This window comes from Anopheles nili, chromosome X (genome assembly GCF_943737925.1).
Source record: "Anopheles nili chromosome X, idAnoNiliSN_F5_01, whole genome shotgun sequence".
NCBI lineage: Eukaryota > Metazoa > Arthropoda > Insecta > Diptera > Culicidae > Anopheles > Anopheles nili.
Window position 1 is genome coordinate 13,838,905 of NC_071293.1, and position 6,903 is coordinate 13,845,807.

A 6,903-nucleotide genomic window follows, 5' to 3' on the forward strand; every position below is an offset into this window, starting at 1 on the left:
AAAGATAAAACCAATTGTATTTTTCCGAAAATTACCAAAATCTTACTAAAGTTCCGCAATCTCGCCGTTTATCTATGACTGAAATTTATGGAGGACAATATTGGTACGAAGCGCTAGCGTGCGGCTCAAACACACGAAAGTACCGAGTTCGAATCTCGACTGACCGTTCCCAGAAGTAAAAAAAATATATTTTTTATTTATTGAAAGTTTTTTTTTATTTCACTGACAAAAATTAAAAAATCCCATAACATATATTTATGGAGAATCAATACATACTCATAAAAACTAAATAAAAAACAGCGCGCAAGGCAAATGAGGCAAAATAAACGAAAACCAGCACTGCTCGGGCAAATCAGTAGATGCACGTTCAATAAAACTGTTCAATATATAACAATAAAACTGTGAAAGGGTTAAGTTAAAGAATGTCGTAGCATACTATAATGTAAAGAATGGATGAATGAATTGAAACTGCGAAAGGGAATACCGCCATGATTCTCGGACTGTTGTTTTCAAAAGATTATTAGCATTTTAAAGAACCGGTGAAGATTTCAGTAAAGATTCTTATGACAAACATCATAAAAGGCCATCGCCAATTTTCATATTCAAAATGTTAATATTATCGATGATGTAGCTACACCTGATCCTCTGCAACCAATCGATTTAGGAGTAAGAGTTTGTTTTGTTTTTCAACATTACATAGCTATCAGGCATGTTTATCTGTTTTATCTGGCATGTCATTAGGCATGGCAAATGTTTTAATTTTCTCTACGGAATTTGGCATCAAATTTTTGAACGATTGCAAAAGATATTTTATGATTTTGCAATACCTCACTCTTATTTTTTCCATTGATTTTATCTTGGTACGATGCAAGAGTCCAGCTTGCTTGGCCGTCCAACATTAATCCGTGTTTCAGAGGGATACTCCTCAATCTTAATTATTTGTGGAACAGCCAATAATTGGCCATATGTCATGTTAGCTCACATTAATATTTGAGCGCCAACTATTCTTTGTAAAGACAAAGTAAATAAAACCTCATAGGACATTAGAAAAAGAAACAACAACAAGCTTGCTATCATTCTATCACAATGTTATCAGAAACAAATTATTTCCTTTACAACTTCTGTCCGAAGAATAAGGAGTGTTAATTAGCATCATGACGGGCCAAATATAATTGAATTTTTGGGCGTATGTACTACACGTTGAAATTCTATAACACGTATTCTGGGTTTGAATCCTGTAACACGAGCGGAGGAAGTAAAGATGAATAAGCAGCTGCGATGCTACATTTAGCTCCAAGTTGCCACTAAGCAGCGCTGAATAATGACTGAAAATATACTCTTAAGGGTCATCGACTTAAGTGCTGCTTAACGGCAAAATGTACCTCATTTGTCTCACTGGGCAATTACAGAGAATAATGAATCTGCATCAGCCAGAGAAATGAACTCGCGTAAAGCACTTTTGTTTTGTCTATTTTTTTTTTACAAAGCTCCCCAGTTGACAGGAACTTTATCAGCCGAGGACGTCTGACTTGCGTGTATCATTTTTGACTCGGTAGCTAATCGAGTTTTGTTTTAGCCATCGACCGAAAATCCGCGTGGTTGTCAACTTGAGAGATTTACTTGGGATGCCAAAGAAATAAACCCTCGTTGCCTAAATCATTTCTTTTTTGCATTTTTTTGCCTTCTACAGAGCTTTATTTCAAGTCATAGGAAAGCTCTTTCCCAAGTTGAAATTTCCTGGGTATAATAATGCGTGCTCACTCTATCTGCTTTCTGGTTTATATTTCCCTATCAATCAACAGACTTCATGATCAATACTTTACCTCTCGCCTCCCCTCTCACCAATGATCGTGAAAAATTCTTCATTCATTCATTCATTAATTTCATTCTTCGCTCTCGCTTGCACTCACGGCCTCGGCCACGGTCAGAAAATCAGGTTACTCGCTCTGTACAAACTTACGGATTTTGGATGTGGCTTGGTTATTTACTTGAACTCGTTTTAAGATTTTTTAGAAGAAGAGAGCGATTTATTATTCGCTAATGGTATTTATAGCCACTGGTGCATTGTGATTGCTTGAGCGCCGTAATTTGAGGGCTCCTGGCACTCACTAAATGGCAGCGTGTACTTAACGAAGTGTCACTTTGCCTGTCATAAGTGTAAACACGCTCTTCAGCGATTTTGAATGTCGTACTATAGCTCGGTGTTCTCTTTATCTCTTATTTGAAGGCGCACTTGGACTCACGCTTATGAAACGATCTAGTTGGCTTGGTTGGTGGGTAGATGTGACTAGTTAGTTTTCATCTGTCTAGTTATTAAAAAAAATCACCAATTGCAGATTCATATAATACTAAATGCTACGTATTAACTTTAAAATGAAGTACAAAAGTTCTAAAATAAAATCTAAAAACAATCAGTATTTCATGAAAACATACTAAGATGAGAATTAGCTGCAGTGAAACTACCAAAAGAAAATATTGGTAAAAACGAAAATATACCCCTATGAGCAACTAGTTTTTGACAGGACACTTAAAATAGTAGCCCCAGCATGTATACATTACCGATAACATGTGTAACATGTATAAATAAATAGGTTCGCACTAATAACCATGTTTTTTAAATACACTAGTAAACAAATTCAGATGTGGTTTGTCAATCTAACTCTGGAGAACTATCTTAAATGATTATCAAGAATAGTTTATCAGCTTTTACGATTTTATCTGATAAGCTATGATTTCGATGATGCATTTCTGTGTTCAAAGGTATTTAGAACGGAAAAATTTCATCTGTGATCATATTTCACCCTCAGATAAATCAAAATACTTTTTATTATGAATTGTGCTAAAAGTAATCTTTGTCGCTAGTAGGTTAACCCGTTCTTCTGCCTCATTCGATATGTTGCCGGAAGGTTTATCTCTTTGTGTTTCTACATCCAGGATTCTATCGGAAATTTTCTTTGTATCGTTATGAGGTTGAAAACAAAGCACAATTTCAATTTATCTTCAGCTACGTATATAATGAACTAGGATTCCACACCACATGATCATTTCCATGAGTATTGCATAAAACAAGTAACTGAAGTTTGCAATGATTAAAATCTACAGAAGTAATAACTAACAACCGCAGAACGTTATGTATAAAGCACATATGGCCTATCGTTGGCTATCAATAGTTGTTGTTATAGAATCATATCAAGCATCAGAGCAGTACAAAAAGGCCGAAACAGTTGAAGTCCAAATCGTAATAAAATCTTTGCAAAACCGATTTTTCTTTTTGAATGGCTCAATCGTTGCGCGGCCAAGACCTTAGTGTTAAAACTGCCTATGACTTAAAATATTTACGTGTCCTGCGTACGGAAGAGTCTACATCGAGATTTGAACTCCCCGTCCCCCACCCAACAACACCACCCACCAAAACTATTTTAACGATGAAATTTGTTCAACAGTATCGAACTTTACCATGTAAACGAGACATTTTTGAGCTAACCCATTGGTCTATACATGTCACCAACCATGGATGACGTAAACATGACAGTGCGCTTATTTTCAGGGTCATGTCAAAAAATTGGGGGATATATATTGAGTTTTTACCCGTACGAGTATACCCGGACGGTTTAGGAAACATCCGATCCGTTAGATTCGAGACTTTAAATAGGTTCGAACGCCTCGTCAGTCACAGGCCGGCTATTGAGGTGATTTTCTGGATGCGTCATAAAATTCGTGGCTAAGCCTACCAATTATGAGTAGGGACGTTGCATTCCATTCGCTTTGCGTTCTTTCCCTCCGCGTGTACTGTAACAAATGATTACATGTTAATCCAGGTCAGGCAAAATACCATCCGTTGTTACGTGCGCTGGTACAGGCTATGGAAGTTCAATTTTTTTGCTAGTTTGAAACGGGCTGATGTGGCTTGGAAGAATACAAGGAACCGATGTCGATGGATGCTCGGGATGGCGATGGTATTCAACGTCGATGGGTTGAGCAATCTGGCGTCTTCAACCTTGAGGGGTGTACATTGCTTTTTGATGTACGTGTGATCCAAGACCGATGGCGGTGATGCATGCGTCCAAAAATAGATCCGGAGTGGTGATGGATTATAACGCATAGGAGTACATGATGTACGTATGCTTCCATGCAATACGCACATGGTAGATTGCAAACATATAGGATGATAGGAACATGAATATATAATAGGAAACAAGGGTGTTATTTTGTTTACTATCGTTATATTGATACGAACCAAGAGAGTTAGCTTGAGAATCTCAATGACGAAATTATAGGCGGATTGTATTTCATACGTATTTTGGTCTATGCCGCTGGTAAAATAGCATGCTCGCACGGGTACCGTCAACGCGGGCGAAAAATGTAAGGGCACGTCAAGCCCAGGTAAAGCGACCTGCGCAGGCCGAGGCCTATCCAAAAAAAAGTTCATTCCACTACAGCGGATGGCCGAATTAGAGAGAGCGACGCAATTGACTTGCGAGAGCCAAATAAAATGACATGCTATAAAACTTTTGCAGCGGTCTCGCTCGAGTTTTAACGGGACGCATCATTGTTTTGAACGTGCCAGAATGATCGGCTTGTTTGCATATTTTCCTAAGTACAAGTAACGAAACCCTTTGAATCGTGTGACAAGGTCGTGTATGAAAGCTCCATGTGCCAGAGGAGTTAATAAGCAAAATTGTGTGTAAAGCAGGTTGTCCAAAATCATCGGCAAAGAAATTCTGAATATCAAGTTTTATTTTCCGAAGCAAACATTTTCATTATTTCCTCACCTTATTGCTTCGATGCTTTATTTAAAAAAAAGTAGCTTTCGTTACTCAACATGGTTGTTTGAAGGAGATAAATAAGCCATAACAACCGGTTGAAATAAACCATCTTTTTGGCCGCACTCTTCAACAAGAACTTGTTGACCGAGCGTGCTAATTTCGTATGGATGAAACATATGTGGTAATATGGGACTCCGACGGGACGAGCTTGACGGCGTGAGTGTAGATGAGCGAGCGTGAGAGCGCCACCGTGCTCAGTTTTTTCCATTTTGTGATTTTTTTTATGAAAATGTACAATTTTGTTCATCAATCACTTACTCGACATTAAGAACTTGTTCATTTAAGATAAATAAAATAATCATTCCGCGTTGCTAGGGTGGTTAGAATTGGTGTCTATTGACAATTCGACTATAGACGAGCTGGTTTTGCAAGGACTGGTGGACCGAAATTGTAAAAAGTATTAAATCTAACCATTTCCTATATTTCATAGCAAACGGGAAATGAAAATATAAAACGAACGTGCGAGAATGGATGTGTGTAGAAGCGGGAAATAAAAAATATAGTGCTACTGCAAAAGACAACGATCCAGTGAAAAAGAACATGGAAGACGACGAAATACTTGTGAGCGATACTGAAAAGAGCAAGATGCAGAGAACACAACAGAGAATAATGAATCTGCATAAACCAGAGAAATGAACTTTAATCGCGTAAAGCACTTTTGGTTTGTATACCCGTAGGGTAAGCTTTATCACACGGACACGACTGACTTTCATAAATCATATGCGACTCGAACTGTATACGCGTGTTGTTTTAGCTGTCCTACGATTTCCCGTGTGGCTTTTAAACTGAGTTATAGAGTAAGTTTTATTCCATGATGAACATCTTTCGTAAATCAAATCTGTTTACGAATTTTATTACACAATTTGTCAAATTTATTTTACGAATTTTTTCATAATCGTAATGTTGGATTGCAGTCTTGTCATTTAATATCATTTGACGTTTTGTTTTGCTTGAGACACATGTTTTTATGGCATTTTTGCATTGGATTCTTTTGAGCTTGGTTAGTGTATAGTAATGCGGCATGCCATTACTCTCAATCAAAGCCTGAAATACGCTAGTGTTGTTATAATAGTGATTTCATTGATTGTGTAACAAAACTACTATAGTTAGTGTTTTGTGATGCGCGCGGTTTTTGGTAATTTAGATCGACAAAATCTAAGATAGCTCACACTCGTGTTTTGGTACTGTGCTTATGTATTGCTTATATATCTAATTTTCGTATTATTTGTATATCACGAATTCCATTTTAGATAAAGTTGTGTCTCAGTGATATTGTTTTATGCTAACTAAATGTTTTTATTTGAGTTAGCATTTTTTGGCATAAATTTTGACATTGAACTATATTTTTAATATCTATGTTTGTTGACACCGGTTGTTGAGCCATGTAAGAAGAAGAAGAAAAAGTTTGTTCAGTTTTTCAATGAACATCTTGTAATATAAATACTAACAATTATAGATGAGTTTTACTATTTTCTACCACCTTATAGCCTTTTAGAGAAAATTTCTTGATAATAATGTATTTACATTCAACGATTTTTTTGACAGATGAAAACAAATTATGAAGTTAAGGGTTATTGAAATAAGAAACCTTATTTACCTTTGAGGTATCTTTCGATATATTTTCCTGAACAAATAATTAATCAACGATTCAAATATTCTCGCCATACAATCGTTGCTTCTCGAAGTGGACGGTTGTATCCGGTGTATTTCACTGTAAGGCATATGATTCTAGATGGTCGAGAATATAAAGAAGTGGTCAAACTTGGAATATATTAGAAGTAACTCTTTGGAGAATTCAAATATAGAAGGCTACATCCCATTTCGCAAAGTAGAAGAAATATTCTCGCTACGTGACTGATAAAAATCATGCAAGCTGATTGAATATGATGTAATTGATAACACCATATATTGCGATTATCTCTTAACATCTTAGCAAAATCGAGAGTCTGATTAAAAAATTAAGAAAAATCGTATATGCCAATACGACGTAATCTAATGGGCCGTAAATACTTCACTACTATCATGATTTTTTCACAATTGCGACTCTCAGGCGAACAAGCTTTAGGGTTGTTGGTAT